The 27575-nt window shown below is 48.1% G+C and overlaps 1 long non-coding RNA gene across 1 annotated transcript in view; it reads right to left on the bottom strand.

Annotated features, from left to right (window-relative positions):
• The window catches only part of LOC121824793 (uncharacterized), a 59105-nt gene that overhangs the window by 11374 nt on the left and 20156 nt on the right, over positions 1-27575 (bottom strand). Inside the window, exon 2 of the long non-coding RNA XR_013046835.1 lies at positions 17513-17579. This is a non-coding gene — a long non-coding RNA (uncharacterized LOC121824793). The remainder of the gene's footprint in view (positions 1-17512; positions 17580-27575) is intronic.

The following is a 27575-nucleotide window of genomic DNA, read 5'->3' as shown; positions in this document are numbered from 1 at the left end:
GGAAATGTCAGGTTTTCAGAGTCACATACTTACTGCACTAGCTATCCATGCCTTTGCCTCCCAAGTTCAGGGACGAAGTTCGTGTGACACCAAACACGGCTTTCTTTTTCTTTTTCTTTTTTTTTCTTTTTCTTTTTCTTTTGATAATGTCTCACTGTGTACCCTAGACTGAACTTCAACTCAATCTTCCTATCTCAGCTTTTCTGTGCTAGTAATATACAGGCCTGCAACCCCATGCTCAGCTGAAAAACAACTTTCCAAAGCCTTTGCTTCCATGATGGAGACATGGCCCCATTCTTAAGAGCATGGCTGCTTCTGCAGGGAACCCAGGTGTGGTTCCCAGCACCCATATAGTGTTTCATTCCAGGGTATCTGATGCCTTCTTTTGGCTTCTGTGGGCACCAGGTGCATGCATAATACACAGATATACATGGAGGCAAAACATTCATAAAGTAAAAAATAAAATAAATAAACCTTAAAAAAATACTTGGCCTCTTTGTGGAACCTACACCGTGCCCTGTCCCCTTCCTGCCCCAACAAGAGCTTGTGGCCTGAGTTCTCTGAAGAAGCTGCATCTGTCTGAAGACCCTGTGTCCTGACTGACTGACCAGAACACAGAGTCTCTACAGAGCTGGAATATTGCAGACTCAGAGCCGAATTTATCTTGGTCTGTCTTCAGTGTCCTAAAGCCATTAACTACCTACTTCTATATCTGGCCTAACATCTTGTGGCTAGCAGGTAAACCTTCCAGAATGTTTAAACTTAGTAAACCACTGGGTCCAGCCACGCCTAAAGCTAAGCACGCCATCAGAGCCACTGGCTTCCAGGATCACTCCTAGCAGAGATTCCCCAACTTGCCTGTAACCTGCCTGCCAGGTGTCCCCACCAATGTGTTCCTGAAATGCCTTTCTTTTGTTCTGTGACTATGGAAGTTGATAACCACATAGAATATGCCATTTCTCATCAGCTGAAGCCATATCCTGGGCCCCGGTCTCTTTCCTTTGGCCTAGAGTAAACTATCTCCGAGAACAAGAGCAGTGTTTTGTGTCAACACAGCCGTTGCTAACACTGATTAGAGCACAAGGAGGCCAGAGAAGGGGGCAGCTCTCAGGAATCACGAATTAGGGTAAACTAAAGATGGACATTTTGATCTCGATGGAAGCCCAACTCCATCATTCCATGATAAATTGGATATTTGGAAAGAAATTTGAGAGACTCCTTCAGGAAACATTTCTGCTCAGTGCAAACATGCCTCAGAGTAAGTTGTAAAACTCGAGTGAAGGACGACTCACGGTTAACATGTGGTCAGGAAACACAAACAGGAAACAGCATAAACACAATTGGGAAAGAACCAGAAAACCTGGAGAGCTGCAGCGCTCTCCCAGGATTCCATGCAGGTCGAGCCTGGGTCAGCTTTTCCTCCTGAAGTATGGCCTGTGACCGTAGGCACCAACCTCTCTTGCATTTCAAGACCTAGCATCCAAAAGGGTAGAAATAGACGTCAGGGCTGGAAGATACCCTGAACAAAGGTATCCTGTTAGTGAGATTGGGACAAGAAGAAAGTGGGCTTGATAGTGGGGTGATATTCTGTTTGTGATATTTCTATCAAATAAAGCTTGCCTAGAGATCAGAGTGTGGAGCTAGCCACTAGTTAACCATAGAGGCCAGGCCGTGGTGGCACACACATTTGATCCCAGCACTTGGGAAGAAGCAAGAAGATCAGAAGTTCAAGGCCGCTCTGGGCTACACGAGATTGAGTCAGTGTGAAAGAGAAACAGAGCCAGGCAGTGGAGGCACACACCTTTAATCCCAGCACTTGGGATCTCACACCTTTGATCCCAGTACTTGGGAGGCACACGCCTTTAGTCCTCGCACTAGGGAGGTGGAGACAGGAAGTGATACGGCTGAGTGGAGAGAGGAATAAAGGCGGGAGGAGGGAGCAGCTCCGGCCTTTACAGTCTGAGGATTCCTAGAGGTCAGAAGTCTTTCCAGTGGCAGCTGCTCTGCTTCTCTGATCTTTCAGCTTTTACCCTAACATCTGACTCTGGGTTTTTATTATTAAGACCAATTAGAATTCAAGGCACATGATAGAACATGCCTGTCACCCAGCACTTGGGAGGTGCAGGCTGCAGGACCAAGAGGCCAAAACCAGTCTTGCCTACATAGTGGGTTCAAGGCCAGCCTGTGTCACATCACACACACACACACACGCGCGCGCACACGCACGCACACGGTGGGGTTGAGGGGCTGAAGGCGGCTAACCTCCTGAGCACAGAGCCCCTCTCAGTGGCAGACTCAGGTTCATTTCCCCAGAGCACTTCTCTTACTAGCTACGCACATAGCTCTGCCCCCTTCTGTCTTGATTTATCAGTGTACTCTGTTTAGTGACATCCAGAGTTATCATATGTGTCTTTCCTTGCAACTACCAAAGTCCTTTGGCATACAAATTTGATGAAAATAAATCACAGTGGCTGTAATTGCTGACCATTCTGAACACTATGCCCCAGGGCCTTGCTCACAATAGACAGGCTCTCAGCCACTGAGCCACATCCCCAGTTCTATACATTGTCTCTTCTTTCACAATCACGGGAAACAGCGTTTGGAGAGGGCAGAGGCTTGAGAAGGGGAGACATTCCACAGTAATGGCAGCTCCTGGTCAAATCCTCTAAGGAGTCTGTGTCAGGGTTGCTGGGTCAGTTACTCTAGTGAACTGTGTCTCCTTACTCACCCTCATCACACAGGGGCCACAGAGAACACAGAGGGTTTGCGAAGAGGCGCTTGATCGGGGAAGGGGAATGTTTAACTGCAGCACATGGGGGTGGGGGGATCACACACACACACACACACACACTCTCAACACAGGGCACCTGGGGTCCAAACAGATGGCTTGGCTGTTAAGTGCATTCATTGCACTGGGCACAGTGGAGCACACCTTCAGTCCCAGCACTCGGGAGGCAGAGGCAGGTGGATCTCTGTGAGTTTGAAGCCAGCCTGACCTACAGAGTGAGCTCCAGGGCTACATAGAGAGACCCTGTCTATTAAAATAAAAAAATAAAATAAAATAATTTTAAAAAAAATAAAAAACTTGAAAAAAAGAGTACCCATTGCTCTTCCAGAGGACCAGGGTTCCATTCCCAGCACCCACATGGTAACTCACAAGCATTTATAACTCCAGGTCCACGGATCTGACACCCTCTTCTGGCCTCATCTGGCACTGCATGAATGTATCACTCCTATATACCTACAGGCAAAACACTCACACACATATAAATCTAAAATAAATCTAACTACCACACATTATATGCTTATACACACAGCATTCATACAAAGATACTCAGTCACACCCACTCATACACAAACACACTCACACAAATCCACACAGTCCACACACGACCACACACACTCACACACACTTTACTTAGATCCCCTCATCCTTCAGCCGAACATAGGAGGCCTTAGGGGCCTGGGTCCCCACTCCTCGAGTTGCCTGGGTGACATCATCTTGAATGTCATCGCTTGTCACTAAAACAAAACGTGGGGCCTCCTCACAGACCCTCTCCTCCGCAGCAGCATGTTCTGCACATCAGTTTGAGTTCAAAGTCTTTCGCTGTCCTGTGACCTCCGAAGGGCCACACAATAGCGAGCGCACTGTTCACTGCCCTCTTCAGTGTCTCGTGTAGCACCTGGCACCCAAGAAAATCTTAGTCGGCCTCGACTGGATGAGCAGATAGGACGGGCGTGGGGGCGGTGCGGGGGAGGAGCGCTGAGATACCAGGCTGCTTATCTGCTTCTGCCCGATAGAGAAGATCAACACGGAGAGGCACAGCACGCTTCCCTCCCCAGAGAGGTCTGTCCCTGCCCGCCTCTGCCCAGGGGCAGTGCTGGCCTGCGGACAGAACCAGTGAACCCCAAACGTCACATCAGCCTCACAGCTCCGGCACCCCGGGACCACCTGAACAACATCGAGCCAGCAACCCTGCAATGGGCGACTGCACCCCGCTCTGCGTCCTACTGTGTGGGGGTGACCCGGAGTCAGCGGGGGCTCTGCTGTATATGCTACGTCCAGAGGTCACACACCTGGGAAGGAGAGCATGCAAACGGCAGGGCTGGGGGCTCCTCATGTCAGCATCTACCCTGGTCCATGGGGCGATGGGGCGGGGTGGGGGGCATGATGACTGGGAAAGTCTGCAGGAGCAAGGAAGAGCAGTTCCTGCCACGCCTGGGCTGCAGATAAAAGGGGGTGACCTATGAGTCACCCGCTTACCTATTGTTTAATCCTTCACTTTCCATTTCCTCCTTGAGGAACATGCTCCTCAGGTGTTCCAGGTGCCTGCAGGGCTGCAGTGCGTAGTAGAGAGACAGGCATGGCGGCACACATCTGTGACCTCAGCACTCAGAAGACAGAGGGAGGAGAATCGTCCAGGAGTCCCATGGCAGCTGGGGCTGCACAGTGAGACCCTGTCTCAAAACAAAAGCAAGGGCCACTCACTAGGCAGAAGTGCCTGCTGCCAAGTCAGACGACCCAAGTTCAATCCCTGGGTCCCACGTGGTAAAAGGGGAGAAGTTCCAGTTCCTAAAGCTGCCCTTCGACCCCTCTGTGTGTGCTGTGGCACCCACACCCACTCACACACAAACGTAAATAAAGAGAACATTTACACACTTGTTATATAGTATATACTCAGCAGGGCAGTGGTGGCGCACGCCTTTAATCCCAGCACGAAACCCTGTCTCGTGGAGTGTGGAGGGGGGAAGCTGACTTTTTAAATTATTTATTTATTCTCTGCCTCTTGAGACTGGGATTAAAGGCGTGTGCCACCCCACCCAGCTTTTTTTTTTCCCCTAGACAGGGTTTCTCTGTGTAGCTTTGCGCCTTTCCTGGAACTCACTTGGTAGCCCAGGCTGGCCTCGAACTCACAGAGATCCGCCTGCCTCTGCCTCCTGGTTTTTTTTTTTTGTTTTTTGTTTTTTTTTTTTTAATTAAAGCAAACAAAGGTCAAGAAAACCTCTGGAGCCCTGTCCCAGCTACAGCCTGGCTCACCCTCACACAGAGATGCTCCCTGCCCAACATCTAAACCAACCCAGGATTTGTCCTCCTGCAGTCCCCAAGTGCTGACAACCCACAGCAGGTTCAGAGCTGGGAGTTTCTGCTCCCCACACAGTCTGTAGCCTCTGGTATTCTAGGGGTTCTGTCACTGCAGTGGCACCATCTGGCAGGCAGAAAGGATCCTTGGGTAGAGACTCTGATTTACAAACTACTCCTGTGTCAAGACCTCAGGCTGGAAATCCACAGTCACTCCTCAGAAGAGGAGGTCACCCCTCCCTGTGCTTTGCGGCCCCTCTTACCCCCCAATACAAGCCACATTTCTAGTAGTTCCTAGAATAGCTCTTCTCTTTTGAAAGACAGACCTTAATGACACAGTTCAGTGCCTCCCCAGGAAGTCCCCATGACTAAACCCTGGCTCTTTGTTCCTGGGTAAATAGCCTGTGATTTACAGCCTCCTGGCTCTCCTGTGCACACACCCCCTTCCTAACAGATGTGTCTATCCTAGCGTGGTCTGTAACTAGCTGTGTGTGACCACCAGGTGTGGGCCCTGTCCTCCTCAGTGCTCATCTGGGCCAAAGAGTCAAGGCTCTGCCGGGGTTTTTTACAGTCCCAGAGAAAACCGCACGTTGTGCTGGTAAATCACCTTGTGGGGGAGATGGAGACCCCTGATTCATAGAGGTTACAGTCCCTATGGTATAAACACATCCTCTGACCAGCTGGTCTGAGCTCCCTCCCTCCTGACAGAGTAAGTAACAAACCCTGGAAGTGAAGGGAGGAGGAGGTTGCCATGCCCTGCTCCGTGAACTTCGGGCTGGGGAGCTGAGGCATGCCGTAACGTGCTTGCCACACAGGCATGAGGACCCAGCCTCAATCCCCAGCACCCACATAAACAGCCCAGCCGGGAGTGAGAAACACGCGCCTTGAATCCCAGCTCCGGGGAGACAGAGACAGAGGGATCCCTTGGGCTGCTGGCCAGACAGCATCTCCTAATCTGTGAGCCCTGGGTCCCAGTGAGAGACCCTGCCTCACTCTTGAGGAACAACCCCCAAGCTGACCTCTGACCTCCAGCAGTACACACACACACACACACACACACACACACACACACACACACGCACGCACGCACGCACGCACGCACTCTGAGGACACAGGAAAGCTCTGGGTTGATAGGACAGCGGAGACCATGATCAGACAGCTCAGTGTCAGCAAGGGTGCCCTGCCCTTTCTAACCCAGAATGTAGGTAACTACTTTCCCACAGTCTAACAGACCTTGGCCCTGGCAAGGTGGCAGAGGGACCTTTTTGAGGAGCAGAGATGTTTGTTTTTTAAACACAGGATCTCTTGGTAGCTTTGGCTGGCCTGCAGTTTGCTTGCTCTGTAGACCAGACTGGCCTGGAACTTGCAGAGAACCTCCTGCCTCTGCCACCTGAGGGTTGGGATTCCTGGCCTGAGCCACCATGCCTGCTCCACTTAATCCTGGACACACACAAACACACACACACATGCACGCACACACAGAGAGACACACACACATACACGCACGCACACACTCACCTCCCCAGTGCTGAAATTACAGGCATATGCCACCAGGCCCAGCTTAGACTTTTTACAGCTGTGCTTGATGTGTCCTGGCTTCACTCCTCTCGGAGATGATACACAGAATGAGAAACTATGTCCAAAAAGGGACACCATGCCACAGCAGAAGCAGGGTGTTGGCTCACCCAAGGCCTGGACTCCTACCAGGCAGAGCATACAAAGCTGTCTGCATACCCTGAATGCCACAGCATCAAACCAAGGCTGGTCATGGGTAACAAGCACAGAGATTTATGGAATACTATGTAGTACATTGCAGCTCAGGTCACACACCCAGAAGAACCTTCCAGCAACAGAATACCATACAAGGAAGCCAAAGCTTTGTCTCACAGGCTGGGGTGGGGGCAGAGGAGTCAGAAAGGACAGGAGTCTTGTGGCTCACCAAGAGGGAATCTCTGCTCAGGTACATCAAGAGACAGAAGACAGAGTTGGGAGGAGATCTGGAGCCTTGTGGCAAGGAGTTTTTGGTTACCTAAGAAAGCATCAGAAACTTTAGATGTATAAAGAGCTTTTTTTGAGACAGGGTTTCTCTGTGTAGCTTTGCGCCTTTCCTGGAACTCGCTTTGGAGACCAGGCTGGCCTCGAACTCACAGAGATCCGCCTGCCTCTGCCTCCCGAGTGCTGGGATTAAAGGCGTGCGCCACCACCGCCCGGCCGTATAAAGAGCTTTTAATCAAAGTGAATGGGGACTGAGGCTGGGGCTCAGTAGGTAGAGGGTGCAATTAGAATGCGGGGAAGCCCTGGGTTCAGTCCCCAGTACCACATAAAGTGAGCATGGTGGTACACATCTGAATGCCAGCACCTGGGAAGTAGAGGCAGGAGGATCAGGAGTTCAAAGTCATCCTCAGCTACATAAGGAGTTTGGGGCCAACCTGGGCTATGTAGACCTTATCTCCAGAGAAAGGAAGACCCATATGTGACACTTTCCAGGGCTGTTTTACTTCGCTGAGCCTCCAACACACCTATATTTGTTCCGTCACTGTATTTACTGAACATAGTTCATGTGTGTAACATTGAGCAACTGGGCAGACAATGGTAAGAAAAACAAGGATGGAAGCTTTTTATGTCATCAGCTTAGAGATGATCCTTAAAAGGCAGCTCAGAGGCAGGGGGATCACTGCAAGCTCCAGGCCAGTCTGGGCTACACAGTGAGTTCTAGGTCACATACAGCAACAGAACAATATTCTGTCTCAGGAGAAAATTCTGGAAACAAAAAAACAAGCATATAAATGCTGACACATTGGGTATGTGTTTGTGAAGGGAAGACATAGACCCTACATCACATCAGACAAAACCCCGTAGTAGTCAAAGGTACTTGCTTGCTTTTGCAGAAGACCTAGAATTGGTTCTCAGCACCCACATGGCTGCTCATACCCCTATGTAACCCCAGCCCTCTTCTGGGCACTGTATGCATGTGCTGTGGTACATACTTACAGGCAAAACACGCATAGACCTTAAATAATAAAGGGAGAAAGAAGGAAGGAAGAATCCTTACAATTCAATAAAAAATACAAATACCTCTATTTACTGTTTATTCTTGAGACTGGGTTTCAAGTAGCTCAGGTTAGCCTGGAAGTTACTATGTAGCTAGGTCTGTCTTTGAACTTCTCATCCTTCTGCCTCTGCCTCTCAAGTGCTGACATTAGTGTCACCTGGCTCAAATGTATCAATTTACAAATGGACAAGCTGAGCATTATGCTGATGCCTATCATCCAGCTACTTGGGAGACTGAGGTAGGGAGGATCACAAGTTACAGGCCAGCGTGGGCTACATTCTGAGACCAGGGGGTGGGGGGAGGGAGGACATCCCACGCTGCAGGTGGGAATATTAAGTAGTGAACTCTAAAAACTGGTATTTCCTCAAAAAGATGAACCTGGAGCTACTGCGTGACCCAACATGACCTAGAAATGTCACTCCTCCTCCCGAGAGAAACAAAAGCATTTCACTCAGTCTGTGAGAAGGCCCAGAGCAGTGTTCTTCAAGGTAGCTAAAATGTGTACGTCATACAGTCCACCAAGGTGGAGAAGGCAGGGGCATGAGGTGGCTGGTCATGTTGTACCTGTCTGTAGTCAGGAGCCCAGGAATTCCCATGTTCTGCTCAATTTCTCTTCTTTCAGTCCAGAACCAGCAGAAGGGATGGCCCACTTTTTCAGGGTGTATCCCTCCTCACTCAGCCCTTCCTGGAAACGCCGTCACAGCCACTCAGAGGTGTGTTCCCAGGATCATTTTAACCCAGTCAAGCCGACCGTGAAGATGAACCATCACCCAGAGTAAACGGCCAGAAGGGATGGATGGATGGATGAAGATGAGGTAGAGCCACACCGTGAGCTTGTGGAGCAGGATGGAGAAAGATTGCACACTCTAACAAGGAGGAACCCGGAAACACCCTGAATACACAGGTCTGTAGAGACAAAGGGGGCTGCCTGGGACTGGAGAGGAAAAGACTTGTGAAAACTGCCTGTGACTCTCTATAAGGTCTTTTTGTTTATGTGGTTCAGGTTGGCCTCCAACTCAGAACGATCCCCCTGCCTCGGCTTCCCAAGTGCTGGGACTGCAGGCATGTGCCACCACACTCAGCTCTGTATGTGGTCTTTTGTGGAGAATAAAAATGTTCTAAAATCAACCATGGCAATAGCTATATTACTCTGAATTTATATATATATATATATATATTTTCCCCCAGAGTTGAGGACCGAACCCAGGGCCTTGCACTTGCTAGGCAAGCACTCTATCACTGAGCTAAATCCCCAACCCCTACTCTGAATATTTTTACATTTTCATTTACCCTCTAAAAAGGCAAACTGGGGACTGGAAAGATGGCTTAATAGTTAACAGCTCCTGCCTTTTTTCAGGGGACCTGAATTCAGTTCCCAGCATCCACACTGAACAGCTTAAAATGATCTGCGATCCAGGGGATCTGATACCTCCTTCTGGCCTCCTTATGGCATTTGCATACATGTGGACATACACAGACACATACATACATATAAATAAAAATAAAAGAAATCTTAAAAAAAAACCACAAGTAAACAAAAGAGCAAATTGTCTGTTGCAATGACATACAGCAATCATCCCAGCAGCTGGGAGGCTGAGGCAGGAGGCTTGCAAGTCCAAGGCCTGCCAGGGCCAATTTAATGAGATTCTACCTCAAAATAAAGAGTCAAAAAGGTGATGCTGGAGAGATGACTTAGTGGTTATAAGCAGTGGCTACTCTTCTAGAGGACCAGAGTTCAAATCCCAGCACCTATTATAGCAGCTCACAACCATCTTTAATACCAGGGTATCTGAGACCCTCTTTGACCTTCCTGGGGACCAGGCACACATGTAGTGCACACACATATTCAGGCAAGACATCCATACACATAAAATAAAAATGATTTTGGGGGCGGTGGTGGCACACGCCTTTAATCCCAGCACTGGGAGGCAGAGGCAGGCGGATCTCTGTGAGTTCGAGGCCAGCCTGGTCTACAGAGTGAGTTCCAGGACAGGCTCCAAAACTACAGAGAAACCCTGTCTAGAAAAAAAAAAAAAAAAACAACCATAGGCTGGAACGACGATTGACACCTGTAGTGCTTGCTGCCTCTTGGGAAGCAGAGGCAGGAGCATTGTCGTGAGCTAGAGGCCAGCACTGGCTACAGAGTGATTGTCTCAAGAAAGAGAGAAAAAAGTAAATGTCTCTCCCCTCCTACATCACTGTGAGGACCAACGGAGGTGAAATTAGAAGGGGGCCAGGGTGAGGAAGCCGGATCAGGAACCAGGCCTGGGCCCAGCTTGAAAGCCAAAGAGAGGAATGGGCAGAGCTTAGCTTTCTGCTTAATGTATTTATCGTTTAGTGTCTTCTAAGAGGTGCACTTTTGAAATTCCAGGAGCCCAGCTCAGCTCTGTTGAGGATTTGGTGTCCCTGCAAAGCTGTCCAGGGTCGGGATCAGCCTTCTATTCTTGGCCTGTGTTTACCTCTTCAGTGTGTGTGTCTTTTTCCGATGTCCTTGGCTTTGCTTACCTTTCCTCCTATCCACTCTCATCCACTCCCAATTTACTTGAGTCTATTAGTCACAAAAATCTTCTGTGGTGAAGAAATGCTCCTTTCTTGCTGAAGGTTCCTGCCCCCTCATCCAGGACCCCCCTGTAAACTCCCCTTGGCCATTGAACCTGATTTCCTGCAGTGAAACCTTCCTTGGAGTGATGATTCCTGTCTTTGCAAGTTGAGAGGCCTCTCCTCCAGGTCAGAGCCCGGCTAGCCGGAAGTCTGTTTCCTGGGCTCCTGAACCACAGAACCCTGGCTGAAATCCAGACAGCTGACGTCACCCACCCAGATGGCGGAAACCATTGCTCAACAAAAGGAAACTGATGCCAACGCCTTACTTCTCTGAACTTCTCCCTCTCTCGCTAAGCCCAGGAAAGCGTTTTCCTAGGTGGCCGAGCACTTAGGGAAAGCTCTGGCCCCTGAAGTGTGTGGAGGTCAAGACTGCTGCGTCAGCTGATGAATGTTATAAGGCTGAGCACTGGATGCAGAGTCAGAAGATGCAAGTCTGAAGAGCTCTGCCAGCAGGTTCTGACCTTTGACAAATCACTACGCCTCTTTTGATAATATTTTTTCAAATATGAGTAATCATGCCCTCCTCACAGGAGCTATCATTGCAAGGCTGGAGTGACGTCATCTCTGTGAGAGCTTTCGTAGCCTGAAGTAGCTGGCAGGGCAGAGTCCTGCCTGTGAGTACCTTCCTCAGAGAAGCTGGACCTAAGGAGGCAGGAGAAAGGATGAAGCTACTCCTGAGCCAGGCAATCTGTTCTGTGTGCAGAGGGAGCCTGTCCGTGGCCAGCTCTGCAGCCACGTTTCTGTGCCCAGTTACCAAACGGTCAGAATGAGCCCGCTGTAGCGGCATGCACCAATAGGTGCATACAGACACCAGAATCATGAATTGAAAGCCAGCTTGGGCTGGAGAGATGGTTCAGTCAGTACAGTGCTCGTCAAGCATGACCTGAGTTCAGATCCCAGCATCCACATAAAAAGCCGGATGTGACAGCACATATCTATGACCTCAGTGCTGGGGAGGCTGAGACAGGGGGATCCTAGTTCACTAGCCAGTCAGTCTAGCTAAATCAGTGAGCTCCAGATTCGGTGAGAGACCTTGTCTCAAAAAATAAGGTGGAAAGTGATGGGAAAAGGCACTTAATATCAACCTCTGGTCTCTGCGCTCTCTCTCTCTCTCTCTCTCTCTCTCTCTCTCTCTCTCTCTCACACACACACACACACACACACACACACACACACACACACTGGTCTCCATCCCTCCTCAGACTTCCAGGCAGAAGGGAAGGTGAATGTCATCATGTCTGACTAATACAGTTATGTGGGGAACAGTATGAAGGATAATTCAAGCAGTTATCCAAGCATGATGGCACACACCTATAATCCCAGTACCAGGTGGGGCTGAAGAATTGCTGCTTCCAGACCAGCCTGAGCTAAATAGTGAGATCCTGTCTCAAAACAAACTAAAAAACCCACAAACATTGTCTGATATGGTGATGCCCATCTCTCCACATGAAAGGTGGAGGCAGGGAGATCAGGAGTTCACAGTCATCCTCAACCTATACAATGAGTTCAAGCCCAGCCAGGGATTCATGAGACCCTGGAGAAATAAAGTGAGGTCAGAGAAGAAGGGCAGAAAAAGGAAGGACGGGCAGGACAGAGCAGCCCACGTAAAGTGACGCCCGGCCTGCGGCAGATTCGGTAAACTCAGGCTAGGACATTCTCCAGAGGCTATCTTACCCATTCACATTCACTGTGTGGGACATTCAGCACAATTCAGAGATCCCCGCACTGGCCACACTGCAGACAGGGTGATTTAGCTAACATCTGAACATGTTATCTTCTTGATTATGGCATCCCAGATCTCTGCTAGCCCATCTATAGGAAGACCAACATCTAAACATACGGAGTCTGCAGCAGGTCCTAGAGTTTATAGCAGATCGTGAACCTAGGATCTGCAGCAGGCTCTGGGTCCTAAAGTCTGTGGCAGGGTCAGAGTCCTCTGCAGCCTTTCCTGATGCCCCTCGCCTCTTCCGTGGGGCTTCTGTTGCCCCCCAGCCCAGAGCCCCCTTTTCCCTTTCCTGAACCCTGCTCTGGCTGACTTCCAATTATCCAGGAAGCCCTCCTAACCCTCCAGGTAGACCTGATTCCTTTCTCCCCTTATTCTTGAAGACTCCTTCCCTCATGCCCCAAGTCTGATGGGTGGGAGCCTGGGAAGCAGGTAACCATGCTGATAGCCAAGCTTGGCTTTTGCTACCCCAGGATGACACATGATACCTGCCTGTAGTTTGGATAAACAGCGAAACAGGACAGTTCCACCCGCCTTGGCTGGTGGTTGCTTTGTTCTTACTGACCTCCCTGCTTCTCCCTCTTAAACTTTGTGGATCCTTCTTCCCTCCTCTCTTCCTTTCTCTGTTTGTGATTTACTTATCGGTTTGAGACAGGGTTTCCCTGTGCCATTCTGGCTGTCCTGGAACTTGCTGTGTAGACCAGCCTGGCCTCAAACTCACTATGTAGCCAAGGCTGGCACTGAACTCCTGGGCCTCCTGATGCCGCTGGAGTGCAAGGGGTTGTGTGTGTGTGTGTGTGACTATGCCCACTTGTGTGGATACGACTGTTCTCAGCTTACAGGTCTGGTGGCCAAGGTTGGCAGCTGTGTGGTTTGTTTACTATCCAGTAAACGTTAGAAGCAAAGGCTGAACCCCTGACCTTTGGTTCCTGAGAACTGTCCCATCCACTTCACCGGAGTTTGGAAGCACTTTGGTCTTTGGAGCCTGCTGTGAGGTTGTGAGGTCGGCTTACCGGCACCCAGGAACCCACGCTTTTCTCACCACCCTCTGAGTGACGCCTGCTGAGAGGCGTCGGAAGGCTGGCAGTTCCCAAGATGGACACAATTATTAGAGACCTTTCCAGCTTGGGAGGCTGAGGCAATAGGATTACGAGTTCAAAGCCATCCTGAGCTACACAGGAAACCTTGTCTCACCCCTCCCTCCTAGCCCCTCAAAAAAGAAAAGATTAATCCCAATACTTCGGAGGCAGAGACAGGCAGATCTCTGTGATATTAAGGCCAACTGGATCTATACAGCAAGACACTGTCAAAGAAAGAAAGAAAGAAAGAAAGAAAGAAAGAAAGAAAGAAGGAAGGAAGGAAGGAAGGAAGGAAGGAAGGAAAGAAAGAAAGAAAGAAAGAAAGAAAGAAAGAAAGAAAGAAAGAAAGAAAGAAAGAAAGAAAGAAAAGAAAGAAAGAAAGAAAGAAAGAAAGAAAAGGGAAAAAAAAAGAAAGAAAGGGAGAGAAAGAAAGAGACCTTCCAGGCGAAACCAATCTGTGGTGGGAGAAGTGGAAACTGTGGCTGTTTGGTTGGGGGAGGAAAGAGGAAGGAGGAAGTGTGTGGCTGACACTATCACACCAGGAAACGCTGTGCACTTAAGAATCACATGCAGCCCGGCGATGGTGGCGCACGCCTTTAATCCCAGCACTCAGGAGACAGAGGCAGGCGGACCTTTGTAAATTCAAGGCCAACCTGGTCTACAGAGTGAGTTCCTGGACAGCCAGGGGTACACAGAGAAACCCTGTCACAAAACAAAAACATCAAGAGCCTACTTCTTCAGGATTCCAGTGTATACTGTGTGGGAGCCTGTTCTGGGGTTCCTCGTGGCTTTACCCAGCAGGTCCGAATAGAGGATGATCAGGACCACAGGCCTGAGTGCAGGTGTCTGAGATGGTCTGCACTTGGCTGTGCTGGGGGAGGAGTCTTTTGCTACACCCCTTGGCGTCTCTATAAAAACCCTGGGGCAGAGACAGTCGGGGCCCGTTGGAATAGGTTCCAGGCCCTCTCGAGGCTATCTTTTATTTTCTATCTGTTTATCTCCACAAGATTCTCTGCTATAAATCCTTCTATCTAATATTTCCTGCTGATCGCACTCAAGAAAACTCTGGGAAGCTGTGGGGGTGGTGGGTAAACGCCCCACAATACTGAAGACCAGCTGAGACATCCAGCCTCGTGGATTGAGCAACTGCTAGATTCTCAAACCTTCCTTTGGTAGACAGTAGTTGTTGGACTAGCTGGCCCGCAGCGTGTAAGGCATTCTAATAAACGCCTTTAATATAGATAGATAGATAGATAGATAGATAGATAGATAGATAGATAGATAGATAGATATTCACTCTATAAGTCCTTTCCTCTAGAGAATCCTGACTAATACAGCACCTAAGTCCCCAAGTTCAAGGCCAGCCTGAGCAACATAGGAAGATGCTGTTTCAAATAAATAAATACAGAAGCAAATAGATAAGCTGAATGTGGGGCACATACCTGTAGCCCCAGGACCTGGGAAGCAGAGGCAGGAAGTTCAAAGCCATTTTCTCTAGATACAGAGTTCCAGGCCAAGCTGAGCTATACAGCGAGACCCTATCTCGGAAAAAAAAAAAAAAAAGGCGGGGGGGGGGGGGGGGGGGGGGCTGGGTCTACAGTTCATTGGTAGAGCACTTCCCAGCATGTGTGAGGCACTAGGTTCAATTCCAAACACTGCCAGAAAAATTAATTTAGGACTGGAGAAATGGCTCAGCAGCTGGGAGAGCTTCCTGTTCTTTTAAAGGACCAGAGTTCAGTTCCCAGTGCCTACATCAGGTGCTCACAACTTCCTGTAACTCCAACTCAAGGGGATCTGAAGCCTTCTTCTGGCCTCCACAGGCACACTCACACATGTGGCGTTCACCAGTGTAGGCACACACACACACACACACACACACACATACACACACACACACGCATAAATACTTTTAATTAATTAAATGGGAAAGGAGCTAAATAGACAATAACTCACACAGAATAATAAGACAAGAGGGCTGGAGAGATGGCTCAGTGGTTAAGAACACTGGCTGTTCTTCCAAAGGCCCTGAGTTCAATTCCCAGCAACCACATGGTGGCTCACAACCATCTGTAATGAGATCTGATGTATACATAATAAATAAATAAATCTTAAAATAATAATAATAAGGCAAGAGGGCTGGAGAGATGACTCACAGGTTAAGAGCACTGGCTGCTCTTCGAGAGGCCACAGGTTTGATTTCCTCAGCCACATGATGGCTCACAACCATCTGAAACTCTAGTTCCCTGGAATCTGACCCCCTCTTCTGACCTCCGAGGGCACCAGGTATACACATGGTGCACATTTGTACAGGCAGATAAAACATTCATACACATAAAATAAAAAAATAAATCTTTAAAAGGGAGAAGAAGGCAAGTAAGGAGCTGGCAAGAGGACTCAGCAGGTAAGGAACCCAGTCCTGGAAGCCGCCCTCCACAGTTGCGCTGTGGTGCATGCACATGTGCACATCATACACAACAACATCAACAGCAAATAGTTTAAAAGGGCCAGTCAGATGGCTCAGCAGGTAAAGGCTCTGGCTGCCAAGCCTGATGACCCAAGTTCAATCCCCAGGACTCCCACATTATAGAAAGAGAAATTCTCCCCCCCCCCTCCACACACACAAACACACAATAAATAAGTACATCTTTTAAAAAGAAATAAAACAAAGAACAAACACAGGTGAGGATGGTGGGCAAGAACCATACACTGCTGGTGGGAATATAAATTAGTGCAGCTACTATGGAAATCAATATGGAGGCACCTCAAAAACTAAAACTCCCAGACCTCAAGCCAAGTTGTGGTGGCTCACATCTTTAATCCCAGCACTTGGAAGGCAGAGGCAGTCGGATCTCTGTAAGTTCAAAGCCAGCCTGGTCTACAGAGTGAGTTCCAGGACAGCCAGGGCTACACAAAGAAACCCTCTCTTGAAAACAAAACCAAACAAAATAAACAAACAAAAAACCCTCCCAGAGCTCGAATGCACTAAGTCCTGGCTGCTGTTCTCAGTTCCCTGCCTCAAATCCTACCATGACCCAGTTGTACCACTCCCGGGATCCTTCCAGTAGCATCCGTACAAACAATAGAGAGCTGCACACCCATGTTTACCGAGGCTCTAGTCACAACAGCCAAGTCATGGGAAACAGCCTCGATGCCCATCAATGTATGAATAGATAGAGAAATGCGGTACATTTTTATATGTGTATGCGTGCATATATTTACACACACAATGGAGTGCTATTCAACCATAAAGAAAAATGAAATGATGTCATTTGCAATAAGAATGGAGCTGGAGAGCACTTGAAAGCTGGATTTAGATGAACACCGGATCTCTCTCTCATTTGTTCAGTTGTGGGACCAAGAACGCACAAGAAGACAATCGAGGATATGAAAAGGGTAAGGGGAGGGAGAGCTAAGGGATAAGAGAGGGTAACAGCAGAGGGGAGTCAAAGCTGTGGTCTGCAACGATGTCACCCTGAAACTCAACGCTTTGCGTGGTGAGCATGTGCTTCAAGAAGCTGAGCATGCTCTTTGGGACCTTTTCCCTATGGTGGGATGCCTCACTGAACCTTGATGCAGGGCGGAGGAGCTTGGTCCTGCCTCAACTTGATATGCCATGCGTTGTTGACTCCCATGGGAGGCCTGAATGGAGATGGAAGAGGAGTGGATGTGGGGGTGGGGGAGGGGACAGGAGGAGAGAAGGGAGGGAAACTGTGGTTGGTATGTAAAATAAATTTTAAAAATTAATTTAAAAAAAAAAGAAAAAGCTAGCGGGGCGGTGGTGGCGCACGCCTTTAATCCCAGCACTCGGGAGGCAGAGGCAGGCGAATCTCTGTGAGTTCGAGGCCAGCCTGAGCTACCAAGTGAGTTCCAGGAAAGGCGCAAAGCTACACAGAGAAACCCTGTCTCGAAAAACCAAAAAAAAAAAAAAAAAAAGAAGCTAAGCATGCATATTCCGTACACACTGATCACCTACTTACGTTCTTGAAGCACATTAAGATGCCTTTGTGGGGAATCCTCAGTTCTCAATGTTCAGAGCAGCTTTGCCTATAATTACCAAAGAATTGGTTAATGGGACATTGAGATGGCTCAGTGGATAAGGAATGAGGGCACCTGACACCAGTTCAGTCCTCAGGAAACCCCCTCCCCCCATCCACATGGTTGAAAGAGAGAATGGATTCCTGCAAGTTGTCCTCTGATCTCTGTTTATGTGTCAAGGCACTCGTGTGCCAACACACACATACATATATTCTTGCATACACTCGCTCATATATACACACACATATACACTTACATATATACAAACTCACATGCAAACAAAGCCCAGTGTATGTTACATAGGTACTGGAGGGGTGCTCCTTGACATAGTAAAGGAATTTCTAGCAACAGATGGATCTGACCTCTACCATCACAAGGCACAACCTGGCCCCCTCTCCAGCTACCTTCAGGACACAAGGACAGGCAGCTGGGAAGCATCCCTGTCCCTCCCTGGCCCTGTCCTTCTCAGGTCAGGCCTGGGTCGCAGGTTCACCCTGTCATTTCCAGCTGTCCTGGAATAGGAAGAATTGAGCAACCTGACAAGTTTATTGCTGCTGTTATTTTATCTTCTTTTTTTGAGAAGAGGTTTCACTAGGTACCCCAGGATGGCTTCTAAATTGTAAGGGTTCTCCTGCCCCAGCCTCCCAAGTGCTAGGATTGTAAGCACACACTGTGGGAGCCCACAAAAGCTTCCTAGTGAGATCTGAGCCTGCTTTACACACCAGGGCTGCATACGGGGATGGACTGACCACATGCATGGTCACCAGGTGTCTGGGATGGTCTGCTCTTGGCTGTACTGGGGGGAGGTCTTTTGCTCCACCCCTTGGCATTCCTTTAAAAGCCCTTTAGTAGCTGGTGGGGTACTCTGGTCTTCCTCAACACACCACCGTATCCGGTGGTCATTTTAAGTTTTGTTTGTTTGAGGTAAGGTCTCACTATGGGGCTCTACCTGGCTTGCAATTTGATTTGTAGCCCGGGTTGGCCTTCAGATCACAGAAATCCGCCTGCCTCTGCCTCCCAAGGGCTGGGACTGAAGACATGCCACCACACCCTTCCTCATCTTACATTTTGAAAAACATTTTTTTTTTTATCATAAAATCTATTTGATGGTTTAAAAAAGAAAAAAGCCCAGTGCAGTGGCGTATACCTATAACCCCAGCTTGTGGGTGTTCAGGCAGGAGATCCCTCAGGTTGCTGCATATGCAGCCTTTAGCTCGTGGAACCTGGCTGACTAGCGGCACAGGGGTCTTATGGGGTCAGAGTCATCCCTGCTTCCAGCCCTGCTTTCTGGTCAGGTTTACACTACCATGAACTCTGCCACACTCTCCCCACCGTGATGGGCTACTGTACCCTCTAAACCCCTGAGCCAAAATGAACAGTTCCTCCTTCAAGCTGTTTGTCGGGATTTTTGTCACAGTGATGCAGAAGGAACACATACCCACGCCTGGGTAGCAGGTATGTAGGCTCCACAGCTTGAGGATTCTCTCTCGCAGTCTGGCTTCAGCTGGAGCTCCTGTGTCCCAAAGACCCTGCCTTCTCTGCGTCACACAAGATGCCCAGACTTATGCAGCCCACAACAAATAGAAGTCTAAGTGGTTAGCAATGCCCACACCCTGCCAACACCCGTGGGCTCCCCTGCCCACGCCCGGCCAACACCCATGGGCTCCCCTGCCCACACCCGGCCAACACCCGTGGGCTCCCCTGAGCCCAGGCTGTTTTCCTGACCCAGCTGTTTCCCTTGTTTGTGATCTTGCATCTCACTACAGAGCTCTGCTTCACCCGGAGCTCACGATGTAGCCCAGGCTGGCCTTGAGCCCTGCCTCTCTGCCTCCCGAAGGCTGGGGTTACAGGCAGCACTGTGATGTGCAGCTGCTTCTGATGACTCACACAAAGCTTGTGTGAAACCAAGAAAGGCACAAACCAACAAGACAACCTTGCACCCAGCATTCAGGAGGATAAAATAGGCAGACTGCAAGGTCAGGGTCAACCTGGACCATTCAGGGAGACTGACCCAGCAAATAAAGCAAAGCCTTACCAGGAAGAGGAGGGAGAGGAATACAAGAGGAGGAGGAGAAAAAGGAACAGAAAGATGAAGGAGAGAGAAGGAGCAGGAGGAAGAAGAGGAAGAGAAGGGAGAAGACAAGAAGACAGGAAGAGAGGGGAAGGAGAAGGAGGAGAAAAAGGAAGAGCGGAGGAGGAGAAGGAGGGAGAGGAGACAAGCTGAGAGGAAGAGGAGGAAAAGGAGCAGGAGGAGGAGGGAGAGGAGGAGGGGGAAGAAAGTCCACACTACTGTGCTTAGGAAGTCAGGTCTCTAGCGTTGCCCTTAAAGCTGGTTTTGGTTTCGTGCATCTGTAGGTGTTCTCTTTTGTTGGTTTTATCTTTGTTGTTGCTATTGTTCTGTAAGGATTCACTAGAGATAGTTATCAACAACCATGCTGATTAAACCAATTAAGAGTTCTAAGTTCTTTTCATTGACAGCCAGATCGCGGGCTTGAGTGTCAGTGTTCTGCTTTGTGCAGGCCAGCGGAAGAGAAAGTGTCACTCCGTAATGTGATTCAGGCTTAGCAAAAGCTTGGGGGGGGGGGAGGGGATCAATCTTGATGGACGAACATGGCTTTGCAAAAGTGTCCTTATTATTACACAAATCACACCTTATCTGGAGTTGTTTGAAGGAACCATTTGCCTAAGCAATTCTCAGCCATGAGACCTCCTGGCTTGCCAGGTCCTAAATTATGCAAAGGCTCTGTGTGTGGTTCCTTCAAAACAGCAGCTCAGATAACAATCCCTGATTTAACAAAAGGTAATTCAGAGCCTTGGTGCTATCATCCAGATTTCAAGCCAGATGCAATGGCTCTTTATCAGTAAGAGATTACTTCTGTGCACTTTCTCCTTGGCAGTCATATTATTTAATAAGCTAATAACTTGCTCTGTTTCAGGTGCTACATTTTTTATAGAATTTAACCTTTTCCAGAAAGCAACCCAGAGAGCAGAACCAAATCCTCAGTAATGATAAACAGATAAGAGCATACCCAATGATACAATTAAAAATTATGAATTTTGCTCTTTTAGTTCATTTACTGTGAAAATTAAGCATTAATTTAGGCATTGATCAGAAGATCAAGGGATGATAACATCCTCCATATAATGAATGACCAATACCTCTGGAAATGTAAATAGCATTGGCTTAGTACTCTATGCCCTGACTGCAATTATTTTGTACTAGAAATTGGGCTTGTTTTGACTTTTTTTTTTTTTCTTGTCAAGGGACCATTGACAATGAGTTATTCCCGAAATTAGGGGAAAATAAAAACATTTCCCATGAGGGAACCTTAATATTGAGTTATTCCCACACTGAGGGAAAAGCAAAAAAGCATTTAAACCACAATTAAGCAAACAAGAAAATTCTGAGTTCTGGGCCGGCTGTGCCAGCTCACGCTGCAGCTGTGGAGCCCCGCCCACCCGCCCTCCCGCCCACCGTCATTCTTCGGAATTCAGGTGTTCCGGCTCTGCGTTGGCGAGCCCTCCCTGACAGGCAGCATGCAGCCAGAGACTCTGGGTTCCTGCTGACGTTAATTCCTTTTTCTCTTTTTTTAAATCAGAAAGAACCTTTCTCCTTCCTCTATTCCTACCGAGAAAAGGCTTTTTTTTTTTTCTTCCCTTTATTTTTTTTTGTTTACGGGGCCTTTTTATTTATAGGCCTTGATTAAACATTTTCCCCTTTTCTACTGGGAAAATCCATTTTTTTTTTTTTTTCATTAAACACTTCCCCTTTTTCCTACAAAGAAGGGCCTTTTTCCTGGACTTACTGTTTGTCTCAGGGGCCATTGATTTGTATCTTTAACATTAGCAATAATTGTGCAGTTACTGATTTTCCTTTTAACAAGCATTTTAACAACTGCACATAGTTGCTCCTGAGATGAGGACTTTAAATTCCCCATGTTTCTGCCGAATCCCAGGGTACTCACTTTTTACCTCCAGTCATGGTGTGTCCAGATCCCTCTGTAATTCCTTCAAAAAAGCAACTCAGATAACAATCCCTGACTTTTAACAAAAGGTAACAATCCCTGACTTTTAACAAATGGTAACAATCATTGACTTTTAGCAAAAGGTAACAATCATTGACTTTTATTTATTTTGCTTTTTCGAGACAGGGTTTCTCTGTCTAGCTTTGCGCCTTTCCTGGAACTCACTCTGTAGCCCAGGCTGGCCTCGAACTCATAGAGATCCACCTGGCTCTGCCTCCCGAGAGCTGGGATTAAAGGCATGCACTACTGCCGCCCAGCAATCATTGACTTTTAACAAGGTTGTTCAAAGCCTGAGTACCATCCCTGGGGATTCAAGCCAGATGCAATGGTTCTGTGGAACCTCTCTCTACACTTGAGCCTCTGAAAAGTCTCTTGGTGTCCAAGTTTAAGGGCATAGTGTTTTGTCTGTTTGTTTGTTTTATGTGCATTGGTGTGAAGGTGTCAGATCCCCTGGAACTGGAATTACAGACAGTTGTGAGCTGCTATATGGGTGCTGGGAATTGAACCCAGGTCCTCTGGAAGGGCAGCCAGTGCTCTTAACAGCTGAGCCATCTCTACAGCCCAAGGGATACAATTTTTAAAGGCAAAACCCAGAAAGATACATCAAAGTTAGATGAGGGTCAGAGCAAGCCTTGAAACATTCATTCCTGGCACAACATAGTTTTTTAGGCATAACTTGTCAATTATTTTGGTTAGTACGTCTGGACCACGGTCTCGGCCATGGAAATCTCAAATGTGTTGCCAAGGCTGACGTAACTGTGGCAGGGAGGGTAGAGGGCTGAGAACTGTGTAGGCAACACACAAAAGGGTGTCAGAACAGGGTGTGTGTGTGTGTGTGTGTGTGTGTGAGCACGCGTGCGCACATTCCTGTGTACGCAGGTCACTCACCCATAAGGACACACGAGGAAGCAAGAAGTGAGTGTTAGATCTCCTCCTCTATTGCTCTGTACCTTATTTTCAGACAGTCTGTTACTGAACCCAGAGCTTGTGGTTTTGGCTGGTCTGGCTGGCCTGAGAGCCCCTGGAATCTGCTCTCCTCCTACCTGGCTCTTCCCTGGATACGTGAGACCCGAACTCAGGTTCTCATGCTTCTACAGCAAACCCTTCTGTACCCACGGAGCCACCTCCCAGCTCCCTGCCCTGCTCTGTTACTGAGACAAGGTTTCCTGTAGCCCAGGCTGGCCTTGAATTCTATACGCAGCTGAGACCAGCCTGAACCTCTGGTCCTCTACTTCCTGCGTGATGGGATGACAGGCAGGTACCATGTATGGGCTCTTCTCTCTGATCTTAACCTGGTGCTGGCTAGGGTTGGACCTGTGCCAAGGCTCTGAAGGTGCCCAGTCAGAGTCTCATACAGCCAGCTCCACCTGCAACTCTGCTGAGAACAGACTGAGGGTTTATTCCCTGAGCCCTGGTGAAACTGCACATGCTTGAGCCTGAGTTCTCAGAGGTCCAGAGTCCACCAGCCAGCAGAATACTAGCCCCCACCTCCACCCCTTTCTACCAGCACCTTCCAGAAACAGGTCCCAGCTGGATTCTTCCTGCTTCTTTTAAAACATACAAAAAACCAAACCCATAAATACAAGGACAAGAGAACTGTGTCCTGGCTGCCCTGAGGAGGGAGGGGACATTTTTATTGCTTGTTAGTTCTAAACAAATTGTTACATTAAGTTCATAATGAATTGTCCTTCCTGAGTATTCTAATCTGACTCAGTCCTGACTTGTTCTAGAGACAGGGTCAAATCCTTCAGGATAAGGGCTCAGTCTCTACAATGGCCCCCACCTTTTCTAAATGGGTGCTGCTGGAGATTAAACCCAAACTTTGTTCACCACTTTATTTTTATGTATTTATTATTTTAGTCAGGGTGTCATGTATCCCAAGGCCAGTCTCTAACTAGTTGAGGATGACCTTGAACTTTTAAAAAACATTTACTTATTTTGTTTTTGTGTATATGTGTTTGCCTGCATGCATCCACGTACACCACCAGGTCCGTGCAGGTGCCCTCAGAGTTCAGAAGAGGGCATCAGATTCCCTGGAACTAGAGTTATGAGTAGTTGTGAGACACTCATTGTGCATGCTGGGAAGGAACCTAACCTGGGTCCTCCGGAAGAGCATTAAGTGCTCTTAACCGGAGAGCCATCTCTCCAGCCCCAACCTGAACTTCTGATCTTCCTGTCTACACTTCCCGAGTGCTGAGATTCAGGTGTAGGCTACCACACCCAGTTTTGTGTGGTACTAGGAACTGAACCTAGGGCTTTCTGCAGCCAGACAAGTCAGCAATGCACTGACTGAGACAAGTCTCCGGTCCCACAAGACCCCACCCTAAAAATTTTGTTTTTGCGCCGAGCGGTGGTGGCACACGCCTTTAATCCCAGCACACGGGAGGCAGAGGCAGGCGGATCTCTGTGAGTTCGAGGCCAGCCTGGGCTACAGAGTGAGTTCCAGGAAAGGCGCAAAGCTACACAGAGAAACCCTGTCTCGAAAAATCAAAAAAAAAAAATTTGTTTTTGCAGCTAAAGGACAATTCTATTAGCGTTCAAGAGAAAAACAAAAGGCAGTAATCTATAAATCTAGACAACTGCTAGAAAAGGGGGATGGAGAGGAGAAAAAGAGAGAGCCTCTTTTGTGGTTTGTGGTGGAGGTAAACCACCAGGCACACGGGTGAAGAGGGAGGGCTTGGAGAAAAGAAACCTAGATTGCCAGAGAAGGCATGCTTGGGATTTAGCCAGAACCCGAAAGAGGGACAAGAGAAAAAGTTACACATTTTCCGATTTAGGACTTAATTACATTTACTTATAGGGAGACACATACATGCCATACTGAATATGTGCAGGTCAGAGAACAACCTGGAAAGTCAGTCCTCTCTTTCTACCATATAGGTTCCGGGGACCCAAGTCAGGTATCTTCACCTGCTGAGCCTGTCCTAATTAGGATTGTTGTTAATATTATGACCCGCCCCCTTGAAGTCCCACCACCTTGGCACCGTCCTGACATAAAAGCCTCATTCTAAGGAAAAACTCCTCCCCTTCCTCACTCTCTCCTGCTTTTCCTTCCAGGAGGTGTGTACCCCTTGACCTCTCTCTCTCCTCTCCCTCTTTCCTATCCTTCTCTTCATCTCTCTATTATGCTAAACTCTCCACATGGATGCAGCATCTGGGTTGTGAATTATTGGCCACTGCCGAAGCCCGCTGCATCTGCCCAGCATGCCAGCATGGTTCCTCGTATGTGTGGGATACCCTGGCCCAGCCAGCTGGGGGTTCCCACATGAGTATATATCATACAGTTACTATGTATGTGTTACTGTGATGAAACACCATGACCAAAATCATGACAGGGCAACTTGGAGAGGAAAGGGTTTATTTCAGTTTACACTTCCAGGTAACAGTCCATCACTGAAGGAAGTCAGGGCAAGAACCTGGAGGCAGGAGCTGATGCAGAGACCATGGAGGCTGCTGCTTACTGGCTTGCTCCTCATGGCTTGCTCAGTCTGCTTTCTTATAGAACCCAGGACCACCAGCCTGGGGATGGAACCACACACAGTGGGCTGGGCCCTCCCCCATCAATCACTAATTAAGAAAATGCCTTACAGCCTGATCTTATAGAGGCATTTTCTCAATTGAGGTTCCCTCCTTTCAGATAACTCTAGCTTGTGTCAAGCTGACATAAAACTCTCCAGCACAAAGTCCAAGGTCAATTTAACTGTGCTATAAATTGGAATTCCCATAATTCCCTCTGCATATTCAATTACCTTGTGAACACAGCTCACAGCACTCAGGGAAATGCTATGTCTGCTGGGTTTTGGTTTGTTTGTTTGTTTGTTTGTTTTGTTTTGTTTTGTTTTGTTTTTCAAGACAGGGTTTCTCTGTGTAGCTTTGCGCTTTTTCTGGATCTCGTTCTGTAGCCCAGGCTGGCCTCGAACTCACAGAGATCCGCCTGCCTCTGCCTCCCAAGTGCTGGGATTAAAGGTGTGCGCCACCACCGCCCGGCTGTGTCTGCTGGTTTATCATAAAGAGATTTCAAAAGGCACTGTGATAGAGATGCACAGGGCAGGGCATGGGAGCGTGGGGTCTCTCTTCCTGCTACACATACAGCCCTCCAGTGGCACCTGATCCACAGTCCTCCAAACCCTTTTTGGTCTTTCAGAAGGGTCTCACTACGTAGCACTGCCTGGCCTAGAACTCATTATGTACACCAAGCTGGCTTGGAACTCAAGGCGAGATAGATCCTCCAGCCTCTACCAAGCCAATGCTGGGACCACAGATGCCCAGCTTGCACAGGTGTGAGTGGGACTTGGTAGCCCAGGCTGGCCTCGAACTCATAGAGATCCGCCTGCCTCTGCCTCCTGAGTGCTGGGATTAAAGGAATGCGCCACCACCGCCCGGCTGATATTTTAGCTTTTGTGTATATATTAGTCGATTCCTGCAATGATTTCTTTGTATGCTATGCACTTCCAAGAACTCATAACAGTGTATTTCATCTGAAATACCTATGAAGCATCCAAGGCCAAATGATCTCCTGAATTAAGGTAAATTAAGCTCAACCCCCTTTCTTATACAGCCTTAGTTGTATTTATACTAACATTATAGACTCCTAACATTTTACCTAACCACCTCTAGGGATGTAGTTTGAGCACATAAATTCCCTTTTTCTGATATATTAACTGATTTTAGCTCTTAGTTGATCTCCTCCCTTAACCACTCCCCTTTTGGGTTGTAAAAGAAAGCCTGATGGTCACTGCCTGAGGAAAACTCTTGCCTGCCTTTATGACCCTGTAAGAACTCAAGCCTGGTGACCTTGCTTTAGCGAGAGCACTGCTATTGCATGGGTATATAACTGTCGATCTCAGAGACTTGGAGAGGATTTGGAGGATTTGGAAAGGATTTTGACTGGAGAACTAGAAGAATGAGATGTAAGATGAGGAAGAGCCAGGTGGGGAAGAATGAGATGGGGCAGAACTAAGATGAGAGAATTAAGATAGAACTTAGAGGGGACAGCAGATAAATGTAGAGAGAAATCAGGCAAGAAAGGAGCTAGGCATGAGAACAGAACTGTAACTGTGTAGATAGAATCTTGTCCCAGAGGAATAGAATAGATGGACTAAGAGCTCGGTGTACTTAGATTCTTTTCCCAAAAATAATTCTCACCATTCATAGCTTCTCTTCTGGGTCCCTGGGAAGATTATTAAGACTGGATCATAATAATATTCGAGATATGGGGTGCTGGGAATAGAAGCTAGGGCATGCTAGGTGGGCACTCTACCAAGTAAACTCTACCCTCAGCCCCTGTGTGTACAGTTTTGGTGAGTTCTTCAAAGGGTTGCTAAGGAATCTGAGTCTTGGGTGGAATTGACAGGATTGCAATTGATAGGGTCAAATCTTAGATCACAGGCATGCAGGAAGTTAGGATATCTCCACTGTAAACAGAAATTACAAATCTTATCACACAAATAAATAAAAAATACAAAGAAACAAACAAGAGTTACTAGTCTTGTGAAATTCCAGAAGAGGGAGGCAATGACCAAAGTCATATATGCTGAGACCTCATTTCTGGTTCATTGCTATTTTAACATTCTTCCTTGACACCTCTCTATATAAAAGAAATATCGTCTCTATGTCGGCAACTTCCACAGCAAATGTTAATTGTCATGGAATCCTTTTTTTCTGTCAGTTTTTTTTTTTTTTTAATTTCATGTATTTACTTTCTGAGTATTGCGGGGGTGGGGGTGGGGGGGTGTCAGGTCAGAGGACAGCTTGTGGGAGTCAATTCTTTCTTTCCACCATGTGGATTCCAGGGATCAAACTCAGGTCATCAGGCTTGGCCACACTTTACCCACTGGGCCATCCTGCTAGCCCTTGTTGGCATCTTTGGCTTTCAACTTGGCTCTCAGTCCTCAACAGGATTCCAAGATGAGGGCCCCCTCCACGTCCTCATAATCTTCCGCCTTTCTCTCCTGGCTGTCTCTACCTGCCATTGCATTAC

The sequence above is a fragment of the Peromyscus maniculatus genome, chromosome 21 (genome assembly GCF_049852395.1).
Source record: "Peromyscus maniculatus bairdii isolate BWxNUB_F1_BW_parent chromosome 21, HU_Pman_BW_mat_3.1, whole genome shotgun sequence".
NCBI lineage: Eukaryota > Metazoa > Chordata > Mammalia > Rodentia > Cricetidae > Peromyscus > Peromyscus maniculatus.
This window is presented reverse-complemented; position numbering and strand designations above follow the sequence as displayed.